Raw genomic sequence first — 13,283 nt, forward strand, 5'->3', positions numbered from 1 at the left:
GAAACCCACAATTAATTGAATTATTGGGTTGTATATCTAACTCCCATTTGTTTTTGATTGTAACAAGGAATTATGTTTGAATCTGATGCGAATAAAAAGAAAACAAAATGAGTGGATAATTTGGATATAAGGTCACTGGATGGAATTGTTGAGAAATGAGGAGTCAAGTATTTTTGTATTTTGCCTATCTAAGATCTAGTTGTTTCTCTATTCCCTTTCTTTCCTTACATCCCTTGGCTCTTTTTATTTATTTTTGCACTATTTTGGCTTCAAAGGATACTTTCCAAGATTAAAGCTAATTACACCAATTGGATCTTCTATTTATCTCTATGTACTTTTACCTATTTGTCCAAGGTACAGTCCCTGTCATTTAATGTTTTGATTTATGTTGTATGATTGTGTAAATAAATGTAGTTCTTATTCAAACGTATCATTAAATGTTTGATCAAGTTCGTGTTTCTGCTTTGTTTGTTCTTTGGATTGTCATATCAGTAATGTTGAGCAGATTATCAGGCTTAGATACCTGACTTTATTGAATCAGATCATGAACAAGTAAATTAAGAAAGTCCAATGGTGGCATTCTTTTTGTTGTATAGTTGTATTACACCAGCCACCATTGCGACTAGGAGTTATCCCTGCCCATGTTAACTTAGTATCCAACTTCAATACAATCCTACGGGGCTGAGGTGGTTTGGAGGACTAGGAGATAGAAAGGGTAATAACTGAGGGAATTAATGGTATAGAAAGGAGTGAGGTTCAGCCTCTTGACAAGCTGAATGTGGAATTTTGTAGTCCTGTGCATGAACCTGCTAAACAGTTAAATGTAATTGTTGTAGAAACTATTGCTATTCATGAGGCTTCTTCTACGAGAAACAAACTGTTATCCCCTCCGATGCTTGAGGAAAACCAGGTAGATAGGAATTTTGAGGATGAAGACGACGCTGTGAACTGAAATGATTCAAATGGAAGTATGACGAGTTGTTCATTCGCAACAGTGTTTACTATTTTGGAAAATGTACTGCCTATAATGAGGAAAAAATGTGACAATTTGGAAAGCAGACTCTCCTTTTTGGAGAGGATGGCAAGTAAGGATGTAAGATCACTTAGCAGTTCAAATGCAAGCAAGCTCATGCCTGATGATATAATGAGGGAGGGTATAAAGAAGAGAAATGCTCGCCCTAACAGGCAGGTTGATAAGTGAATACAGGCGGGCTGCATGAGACAACATTGATGCGTGGTGAACAGTGAATCAATTAAGGTGGTTGATCTAGATCTTGCAAATCGATCAATTGACATGGCTAGAAAGAAAAAACTTATGCATGCAAGCTGTCATGTATGGGAGAAACAAGAAACTCTATTAAAAATGTACGTTTTCAGAAGACAAAGTAGTGCAGCGAATTAAGTTATTTAGGTTGTTTTGAAGAAGCCAGCAGGTATGAAAGAAGGTTTGCTCCTTCTGACATAGAAAAAAAGAGTATGCAACTTAAACTAAAAAGAAATTGAGAGTGCAGTTGGTATACCAGGGGTAATAGACAAATGTGTATGTAATGGTCCAGCAGCTGAGAAATTAAGAGATTGGAGATATACAAACTTATTTAAAATGGCACAATTATGAGTGGTGTATGGAAAATGCTGGTTTAGCTGAAGGTAAGAAATACGTGGAAAAAAGAAGTTGAAAGTATGAGCAGGAATTCAGGATGACGGATTAGTGGACTTGGTGGAGTTATTTCAACCTAAGGTCACAGGGAGTCAGGCAAAGCATGAAGATGCCATATCTCAAACGTTTGAACTGTCGCTGAATTGGCTAACACAAAAGCCTGCCAAGTAATTGAGGAGGCTTTAAGTTTGAAAGAATTCAGTAAGGAACCAACAGCGCAATTATATAGTGCATTGCAACTATAGGTTCAGCCTTTGGCAATCATCCTGTGCTTAACAGGTCTATTGTTTTGAGAATTGTGCACAGTGTGATATCATTGCGAGCTATTTTAACTAATGATATTGTGGACCTAATTGAATAAGCGTTGCTACCTACCTCTAATGTCTTGTTCATATCTGATAGTATAAGAGTTCATCTTGAATTATGGAGACCCCCTTTTCAAGAGGGGGCATCGTTGCTCTCTTGTAAAAATACATGTGGTAGTATGAAGCCGTTGAATATGAAAAATCTCACAAAATGGGAACTAAAAGCTGGCCGACAGAAGTTGAGGATGGGTTTAGGGGAAACACTAATGGGGCCCAGAGGCAAATTTTGGAAGGAAATATTAATAGTGGCTCAGCTAAATCCTTGGGACATGATACATTTGGGAACATGCTAACCCTTGAGAATCAGAAAGCGGAAGGGTATCAGCAATGGCTTCTCAAAGTATTCCAGCCTCATTTTCTGAACATATCCTGATGGATCAGTTATGCTGGGGTCATGGAATATGAGAGGTTTTATTCACCTCTGATGAGGGAGGATTATGGAAAACTTGACCTCTTCAGTATTTTGTTGCAAGAAACCTGGCTAGTGGAACCAATGGATTTTGACAGTCGACCAGCTGTACTATCAGTGGCAACTAAGGGCCCCAAAGGAAGGCCAGAGGGAGGTTTAATGATATCTGTGCAACACCCATGGACCATGAAAAATACCATAATGAATACCAAAACTTTAATTGATGCTCCTATATTGATGGGGTCAGATTGTAGGGAGGAGCTACTCTTGGTCAACATTTATGATCGGCCTACTGTGGTACATCATAAACAGAATAAAAACCTGTTGACGAGTTGCGTTGGTGGCTGGAGATTTTTTAACACCAAAATCCCAGAAGAACTAAATAGTTTTAATAAAAGAAAGAGGTCAGCACCAATGTGCAGCAAGTAATTTAATTGTAAATGTAAAGCTTGGGCTGAGGTGCTATAGCTGTACAATTTAACCATGCTAAATGGCCATTGTAAGGGAGATGAACATGGAGCCTATACTCTAATTAGTGGCACAAGCATTATAGATCATATATTTGTAAATGTTGCTGCAATGGGCAGTACTGAAGAGAAGAAAGTGACCACTGCATGTATGTGTTTTACTGAGTGAAGAACTCATTGTTGAATAGTAAATAATTTGTAGTGATATTGCTGTTTAAATAGAATAATAGGATAAGATATTATATGATAGGATTGTTTATTTATATAGCGCCTATACACAATGTGTTTCAAAGCGCTTCAAGGAAAGGGAGGTATGGAATCCAACTAGTTTAGAGGAGGCCCATGATGGGGTAAGAAGTGCTTTGGGATTTTATTGGAACCCTGGGAGATGGGGCCTTGGGGAGGAGGCCAAGATAATCACGAACTTTGAAGCCATGCTTGAACATATAATGAAGGGTGTTTTTGGGAATGAGAAAGTAGAGAAATAATTGAGAATGCAGTAATAGGGATCTGAGAAAGAACGGGAGCTTTGATTGTAATATTCAGGCAGCTAAAATATCATTGCAGCTTTAAATTCTGAGCATACTCCAATCTCTCACATAAGGATTTGGATGCTATCTCCTTAACGGGATGTATTCAACAAGCAAAAATGGATTTGAGGGCATGGCTGAGGATATCTAGAAAAGAAAAAGCTAATGACGTGTGGAGAGAAATGGCGTGGTTGGTTTGTCAGAAAGATATTTGGGGACTTTGGAATCTAATAAACTGGGCCAAGGAAAAGGCTCTGCCAGTTAATAATATCTGGAAAAAATTGGAAATAGTTTGCAGAATCGACTCTACATGCTGACTTTGGAAAGAAGATTTGTATGTGGAATTCATCAAAAAAATGGAGTTGTAAGACAGGCAGATCTGATTTGGCTAAATGAATATCTAGTTTGAATTTTTCTAGGGCGGCAGGCTCAGATGGGACTTGCAACACCCTGATAAAGCAGAATCCATGGAAATGGACTGTGGCATTATGGGCATGGTTTGAGTGCATAGGCTAACTAGGGATAGTGCCAAGTTCTGGAAGGATGGTAATATCTTGCCAATATGCAAAAGAGGATGCTGGAAGAATCCAGGGAACTATTGTATGTTGGCGAGGCTAGAGATCCCTGCCAAACTACTTGAATGTGTTTTATTGGAGGAAATGAGTAAGTGGATAGGTGACGGCTGTATACTGCCTCCTAACCAAACCGGGTTTAGAAAACGGACCAGCACAGTACATAACGTAATAACCCTGGTAACCCTAGTGCAGTGTTCTTGGGTTAAGCAGAAGTTACCAGTATACTGTGTATTCATATATGTTGCTGCAGCTTTTGACGCTATCATTTGAAATCATTTGTGGCATAAGCTGGTTTCATGGAACATTTCTACTGGATTACTAGCAATAATTTTAGCTATATTCTGTTTCTAGAGTAACAGTATAGTTTGGATGTGTGGATCCAAGTTACAGATTGGATCTCGACTAAAAGAGGAATAAAACGGGGTGAATACTGGCCCAACCCTTTTTAATCCTCATCTGGCAGATATTAACAGTGTATTTCAGTCCCCGTAAGTAAGTATGGAAGTTTGTTTAAAAATAGTGGATGGGCTATGCTGACTTATTTGCTGCTTTTAGATTGTACCCCAAAAGGCTTATAACTTTGGAACAGTATGCTCAGGATAATGGTTTAATGATAAATATTGAAAAAAACCAAAAGGATGGCATTTGTGGTCGATCGTAAATTGCCTGGTAAATATCGCTAACGTTAATTCAGAAAACCATTGCAAGTGTCCTCCTATAAATATCTAGGGGGCACTGGTGGATGAGAAACTCAAATGGGATAAGCATTTGGAATTTGCGAAGGAGAATACCATGTTGGAAGTCGGATTTGTCAGCAAATGTATTGGTTAAAGTAGGTTTTTCATAGTTGTATACAAAAAAGTGTTTAGTGTTTGTTATATGGGGCTGAAGTATGGGTGAATAAGACTTGTAATGCACTGGACAGCGTTGAAAGCAAAATTCTAAAGACCCTGCTAAAACTACCCAAGTCCTTGTTCTTGGGTTTCATTAGGCTAGAATTTGATTTAATGTGGCCACCCAAAGTAGTGACATTTAAAAGAATAATGTGCTTTGCTAAGTTAGCAGAGATGGAAGGCAATATAATCACTGTACAGGTTTTCTCTTCCTTTTCCGAAAGGATGTAAAGTGAAAAAAACAGCTTCCTGGGTATATGATGCATTCTATACATTCATTATGGTGTTCACGTATGGAAATAATCTTCTCTACCTTCACGATGAGGGCATTTAAACACTATACAAAACATGCTGCGGGTGTATGACAAGGAAAATGCATTGATTATATTGTCCCATGGATGTAAACAGAAAGCCATGCCAACGTAGCAAAATATATTGCCGTCTACATTTCGTGTTTTGTGGTGCCACAGTATCTTGGAGTAACATTTAATATAAGGAACTGTCTAGAAGTTATAGGTGTGAGATGCGCAATAGCACGAAGGGAGCGGTTCTGTAGACTATGCAGAGAAGACTCGGTGGAGACATTTGAACACCTATTGTTTATATGTATTAACCTGAACAAATTCCAGGCAAACTACGGGCAGGCATACAGGCATTATAGGCTAAGGGATTTTATGACATGTATTTATGGAAGGATGCCCCTTTTACAGGATTTGTCTGATAAATATTTTAAAATTAGATTTTATTATGTATTATTGTTGATCTGGATTGTTTATATACAAATCCAGATATTTGTAATGCTACTGAAACTGAGGCTTTTGCGATCCTACTAATAATTGAAAATAAGGTCTCCTTATTTATAGCCTTGTGAGCAGGTATTTAAGATTGTAGGTTGGTATGACGTGTGTGTGTGTAATTGGTCAATAAACATTTATATCTGATCCGGATAAAATGCAGAAGAATCTTCAAAATTATATTAGCTATATGCTATATATTTTAGAAAAACGACAATACAATTTTGCATTAATCTTCCCTGCCCGCATATGCTCCAAGTTAATCAATAGTGCAAGTACAAACTAGATGGATAAAATTAGATGAAAATATAAACCAGGGTCTACGGCCAGACCACTTCATAGTAACGGCCACTTACTTTGGGTTATCATTACCAGGAATTGTGCATGTAGCGATGCTACCCATAATGCAGTTGTTTGTGTTGACTCTGCCAGCCTATACATTTATGGACTTAGCTGGAAAATCCAACTTTACACAAGGTTATTTGGGCACAGAACTGACAAAAGCATTGAAATATAACGCTATGGGGTTGAGAGACCCACCCATGCCGTCAGCCGAAGTCCTAAAGAGAGGTACATAAAACGAGCTGGAAATCATTGGGATTGAATTTACATTAGATCGGATCATGGGTTGATGATCTTTTCTTCCCCAATATAACTAAGTGTGCAGTGATAATGGTTAATCTTGAATATTACTGAGCATTTAGGAATGTCTTCTGCTGTCATAGAGGTCATAAACTATCTCTTATGGGCAGCATGGTTCATATGGACGTGATGGTCCTGTGGCTCCGTTAATTGCCTTGGAGATGTGAAAGGGTCAACGACTTGGCATGAGATAGATATGGAGCTATCGTCCTTGGTGCTGCTGGTTCCTGAAGGACTTCCTGTTTGCTATGTGTCTTTAGTTTGCCTCATCACAACCCTGCAATATCGTAAGGTCTGTTCCAGGCCCGTTTACTGCAGTGGAACCACCCAGGATGGGGTGGTCTTCTGTGGTAATGGCCTGCCAACCCGAGTCTTGCTAGGCCCTAGTGAAGCAATGGCCACTGCGAGGGCCCGCACCCGACTGAGGTAGTTGGGGCTATCCGCACCCTAGCCCGAAGTTCAGGTGTTGATATTCCTTTTGGTTTGCTTATGAGAAGTCTGCTTTGTGCGTTCTGTGTTTTTGATTGATTGATTTGATATTTTATTTCTATAGCGTTCGCACACAAGTGTTTCAGAGCGCGACAAGGCAAGGGAGGGGAACAGGGGAGACGAAAACAGCGGTCTTACTAGGCCCAGTGACATTGAGAACGTGCAAGTGCATGGGAGAGGGGGGGAGGGGAAAAGTGCATGGAAGGGGGGAGAGGTGGAAAGTGGGAAGCCGAGGAGAAACAGATAAATAACAATAAATAAATAATAAAGGCAACAAACAGTGGTAATGCAGCCTGCAATTTGCAAGTGCTAGGTTTAAGGCAGCAGACAGGGTAGGTCCGATAAGTGCAGGAAGAAAAAGGGGGGGGGCTGTATGGATACAGATACAGACCCCAGTGCAAGGGGTGGCCCGGAGGCAGTGCGGGAGGGTGACAGGATGAGCAGGTACTTGGGCCCAAAAGACCGAGTGTGGCCAGGTGCACGGTGCCAAGAGAGAACAGATCAGTAGGGGAGAGGGGGAGCGGATTTCCTTTTAAAAGAAATGACAAACTAAATGGTAAACTGAAAAGAGACCTTATTCGTTTCTGCTTCCATTGCAGCCGGTGAAGGAACGTGGAAAGGCACCTGAGCGGGAGACGGCAGGAGCAGGTAAGGACGGGGAATGCATGGTGGTGGGGAGTGGCTGAGTAGGAAATGGGGGCGGTTTTCAGATGACATAATGCGACATTTAGAACGCCCCTGTACACAGGTGTTTCTAGGCGCAGCAAGACCAGGTAGGGAGACCTAGGGAGGCTGAAACAAATGCTCTTACTTGGCCTTGTTGTGTCTTTCAGATCATGCAAGTGCAGATGGAACATTGGGTGAGGGAGGGAATATGGGTGAGGGATAGAGAGTGGGCACTGCCAGTGACAGAACATATTTGCAGTGCAAGGCCAGTTTTCCCAGCCTCCTGGGTGCTAACCATCCTCTGACCAGGTCATGTTCTGCACACTCTCCTGGTGCTAAAGTATTCTGCCTGGGTCCTGACCAGATTCTGCACCTTCTGCACATGACTGAGGACTTTGGCGGGCCCTCACTGCTTTCTGACCCCTTTACCAGTGCTCAAGTACTTCCCACTGGTCCTAACAAGTCCTCAACCTTTATGCCAGTGTTAAAGGTCTCTTCCCTTGATTGTCGCTGGTTCAAAGTAGATGTCAGGGTCACATGTAGATGTCAGGGTCACATGAGTACAGTCAGCACGGATAGCCAGGGGTGTTGCTAGACCTGGAAAAGATCCGCTATGCTAATTTTGGGACTGTCGGGACTGGGGCTAGCTAGCCTTTTTGGTTGTAACCCCTGAGCTTCTATCAGCGGCTACAACCAAAAGACACGGGGCTATAGTCCCCTCAGCCACCCCCTAGCAACACCTCTGCGGATAGCTGTCACAGTAGGAAGTGAGATGGAGTGCAGATAAATGTACAACTTCCTCAACATGTTCTGGGTCCCAAGTTCTCTTTTTAGGTCTGGCTTGAAAGTGCTTGCTCTCTGCTAGCCTATGGCAGGTATGTTTTGGGGAACTGGGGGGATAGATTCTCACTCAGTCATGACCCGCGCGTACACTTGAAAGCTATGTTCCAATAATATTCCTATTAAGTGACAGTGGAGCTGTTTTAAGCAGGGGAAAGGCTTGAGAGAGATATGTCTTCAAAACATTGTCCGTTTATCCTGTGCTTGGTAATAGGATATGTTTTCCGGTTTTTATGTTGTTATATTATGTTTGTGTTTGTCTTGTTTGAGTTCCTTTGTTCTTGTGCAAAGCTACAAACAACGTAGTACTGATTTCGTTATGGTGCCCAGTATTTTGCCTCTGGTCGTGCTGTCAAAAGTAGTGACGTTGAACATGGTGTTTACGGGCTTGCAGTCACCCACAACAGAGCGCCTCTCTCCATAGCAACACACGACGAATCCACAGGAAAGGGGCCACTGGATAGACATTACGAACAGCAAATGGCCTTTGTTTGCTCAATATACGTGATCTGACGCAACCAAAAGAAACGCATGGTCACCCAGCAGTGGGACTTGAAATCAAATCAAGTGTTTACCCAGAATGTTGTGCGAACTCCTTAAAGTGCCCAATCGTTTCCAGCCTTCTGCCAGCCTCTGTAAACATTCCACATATGCCTTTAACTGGCTTTCACACACGGAGTTCAGGCGCTGGTCAGGACAGCCTCCTTTGATCTCTGCTATTCATGTTGAGGACATCTGTATGCTATCGCTGGTACAGGCCTCCTCTTTCTTCACCTGCTCTTCTCTTCTTCCCTCTGAAAGGCTGAAGTTCTACTGATAACCAACAGATGTCCTCCCAAGAAATCACGCTGTACCTTTTCTATTCTATCCTTGGGGATGCTCGGTGAGACAGGGCGATGTATATGCTTGGATGCTGTGGACAAGGCCAGGTCCAGTGAGAACGTTTAATGCAAATCCTTCATTATTTGCAGTGATGCCGCCTCAAAGGCAAAGGACATGATCCCGTTGCAGTGGAAGGGCTTAAGACCACATAGGGACCTCCCCACCTTTGAGTGGTCTTCCTGAGCCGACTCGAGAATACTTATTCAGCAATGTTCTCTAGGTATTTCGGGTGAGTGCCTACCCCAACATTACAGGGCTCGTTTTGGTCTCCTGTTAGTATATTTGCAAGTGGTGTTTATAATTTGAAGTACAGTTGACACTGAGGCTTGCCATCAGTGATCCCATACGGTGGCTCTATATTGCTTGTAATTTGCCACAATGCATGTAGTTGGGTATCCGGTGACAAGAACACCAACATAATACTGGAAGTCAACTAGGGCATTGAAGTCCTGAAGAAAGCCAAAGGAAGAAGAGTAGGGGCAAGCAAGAGTTTATTAGCAAAGTGATCGGAGACTTAAATCGGGCTTTAACTTCTTTGGAAAAAGAAATCGTGGTGGAATACATTGGATGGGAGTCGTATGTGGTAGCTCTTGGCCTTGCAACTTGTGACGGCTCGGATCAGTCTTGCACATGTCCGTATATATCAAACTACAGTGGTTTAGTACAATACTGTAGCTTGCCCGAAGGTCCGAGCAGGAAGGAGTTCAGAATCGATCAAAAATTGAGACAAACGTGGATGCAGGGTCTTGACCCATCCATGACTGGATCATCTCAAAACGTTTTGCATTCCCGAACACTGGAATTTTGCACACCTGCAAACGGTGGAATTGTCTCACGTGTAGCTACTGCTACTTCTGTGGGACTGCAGCTGAACAGAGAAATAAAAACTGTCTCGCTGTGTCAACAAGCTACTCCACCTACTACAATTGCCAAGGTTAGGCTGGCGTGGAAATGCTTTTGGGCTGCTAACCCCCATCTATGGATTGCCATACCTGAGACTGCTTCTAGAAGTCTGAGACAAGTGGAGCCAGGTGTGAATTTATGTAGGACCAGGATGGGCACAAGAAACCGGTGCGGGAGGGTGGCTAGAGAAATGGAGCGCTTTAAATATGCTCCCCCACACTAGCCCATATTTCACAGACAGAAACAAGTCCCTAGTTTCTTTGGCTTATCCTTTGACTCATCCTGTTATTGCGTTGACTAATGCCAAGTGCCACTGGGAGATCATAAAAAGGGGACATTGCTGAGGCGAGAAAGATTTGAAGAAGTGTGCAAGAGGAACATTTATTAAAATAAATACGCCTACTATTTTCTAGGTTTAGAACATACTGGCAAGACTGCCTGGAGATCTACGCCATGATCCTGCAACACTGGACGACCAGCCCCAGGCATCCAGAGCTTGCCCCACACCATTTTTCCTGTTGGTTCCAATTTCCGCTTGTCTTGGTTACTAACCCATCATTTAAGCTCACAGCAACTTAGACCAGAGTAAGGAGAAGCATTGAGTGCATTTTAGGAAGTTGACCAATTACAAGATTCTCTTACAGCATTTACTACCTTCATGCAAAATAAATGTGCAGGCTTATGTTGGTTTCATTTTAGGTCTGATTGGAGCAAGCTTTATTCGCTGCCAGAGCCGAGGAAAATATATACACGAGGGGCCATTGTTTAATTGTGCTGCTCCATTTTGCACAGCCATTGCTTTCTGCACGGAATGTAGATCTTTACTTCCCCTTCATTCACTTCACCATACATTCAATTAGTCACTAGCATTCAGCGCGTCATTAGTGGGAGAGACCCCTTTACCCCCCTTATCCCCCCCATATTCTACCCCCTGCCACCTCTTGACCCTAACCCTTAGCTACATTGCCACCATCACAATGTGAAGATGCAGATGAAGTAAAGGCATGAAGAAGCAAATATATGACAGAGTAAATGTCTGACGAAGTGAAGTCAAGGTAGACTCAGTAAATGCAGGGGAAGTTTTCTAGGTGAAGTAATGGGGGGGGAGATATCCCTTCGGAAAGCCCTTTTACATTCGTAGCCAATTTTATAGGTGTGAAACTGCACACTAGCAAAATGTTGCTTTTAAAGGCTTGTTTAGTTTGAATGCTGCTTGGCACAATGATGTTTTTGCACTTGTATGCTGCATTAATAGACACCTATGCGGTAGGTGCGCCACTTCACCCCTTGTACTCCTGCCCAAGCCACGCATAGCGCCCCTGTTTACCTGTCGGTGCCTCATCTCTTGGCGCATGTATCCACGTTGGCAAAATCTGCCAACCAGACACAGGGAACCCTTGCTTTCATGCTGCGGGCTTATTAAAACCCCCAGTTACAGCGGCAGCGCGTGTCTTATTGCGTTCCAGTAGTGTACTAGGTTCCTGCTGTTCCTTGTTTTTTCCTGCCTTGTCCATCCCCTGGTCTTGCTCTGCAGCTTTTCTAGCTCCTTTCCCTGCCTCCTTTTATCCTGCCAGCCTCTGTCTACCAATCCTTATGCCTACCTGTGCTTCTGCCCTTCTCCAGTATTCTTCTTGCCTGATGGCCATTCCTGCCTTTGCCTGCCTACCTACCAGTTGCCTACTAGTTTTCTTCTGTTCTCTGGCCATGGATATTCTCAATTCCTGCTCCTTTGACGACTTCTTGCCTTACCTGAGATTGGATCCTACGATACATGCTGTGCCTACCCTGTCAGTGTTTGCACTGTCCCTACACCACGTAAATACAGGGGAGGCATCCATGTGGTGTGGTGTGGGGAGTTGGGTTGGCAACACCTTCCTGGGATTTGCCAAGGCGATTTCCTGCATCACAAAAACAATACGTCTGGGAGAAGCATGTCGCAACGGATCACTGCGTCAGATCAGGCATGCAACTTCCACACGACGCCGCTCTAGACACAGATGGACCATACATAAATTGTAAAGCCCTTCCATTTCATAAATACAGATTTGTAGATTGTCTTGGACTGCATAAGGCCTTTTTTCACAAATCTGTAGAATCTACACCCACCTAACCAATCGTCCATCATGGGAATTGGAGTTGTTCTCCAGTATGCCGCTAATGCTATATTTCCTACTGACGGTGCCTGATCAATCATCTGTACGCCGGTATGCCCTCATCCATGTCGTCGACGTCCTGGCAACGTGCCAAGTCCGATTTATAATAGTCTTTTAAACACTCCATAGACTCAGGGGTTGAACAACTTCTTCCTTGGATCTTAATATTTATTGTGAGGACACCTGTGCCAACGGCATCATGTTACTCCATGGTCTCCATCTCGTATTCTTTCTGTAAAGCTGCAGTTCTACTGATGGCCAACAAATGCCCTCCCGGGAAAACTGCCTGCTGCAGGCAAAGCCTTTCCGGCCTTCTTGCGGAGCAGCACGTCCTCATTCCTATCTCCCTATCCTTGCCCCTTTCTGATGAACTCTCTGAATGAGCCAATATGATCTTCACACACACAATGTAACAAAATCCTATACAATATACATGTTCAAAGGCAACCCACAAATAAATTTCACTAAAACAGCCAGATTTGTTTAGCTTTGCCAGAACTTGTTTTTTAAATCTCTGACCTGCTGGCAAATCCAGGTTATTTGAGTTCTATAGATGAGCACAATGCCCTGTAGTATAACACACCGCCTGGTAAAAGAAGTATGATACTTTCTGCAATAAAAGAAAATCTGCATTTCACGGCGGCGATCCAAAAGCTCCAGGCTCTGGTCCTCGATAGCAGATCTTTGACAATGGGCTGTCTGGAAAAGAGGTAGGTACACCGCTCAAGTGGGATTCGGAAATCTTGGTTATGGTGGACAATGCTGGGTTTGACTTTTATGGACTTCATTCATTCATGGTGCGTCACACTTTCTCAACTCTCATGCTGAACTTCTTTTGCATCTTGTACTCATGGTGGCCCTGAATCATGCTGTTCCCATCTTCATCTTGTATCCTGGCTTGCAACATTATGTGTTACTACTGACTTCTGCAATTGTATTCACTCTCCCCTCTTGCTTCTCCACTCTTTTGACTGCTAACTCTCTGTTCTCTCCTCCTTTCCCTTCTCCCTTTTCCTAT

At 42.8% G+C, this 13,283-nt stretch overlaps 1 protein-coding gene across 1 annotated transcript in view; it reads left to right on the forward strand.

Moving 5' to 3' along the window:
• The window catches only part of NPC2 (NPC intracellular cholesterol transporter 2), a 224,165-nt gene that overhangs the window by 89,404 nt on the left and 121,478 nt on the right, over positions 1–13,283 (forward strand). Inside the window, exon 2 of the mRNA XM_069637630.1 lies at positions 7,421–7,469. The gene's annotated coding sequence lies outside the window, so the exon portion shown is untranslated. The remainder of the gene's footprint in view (positions 1–7,420; positions 7,470–13,283) is intronic.

Source organism: Ambystoma mexicanum, chromosome 14 (assembly GCF_040938575.1).
Source record: "Ambystoma mexicanum isolate Mex_15411 chromosome 14, UKY_AmexF1_1, whole genome shotgun sequence".
NCBI lineage: Eukaryota > Metazoa > Chordata > Amphibia > Caudata > Ambystomatidae > Ambystoma > Ambystoma mexicanum.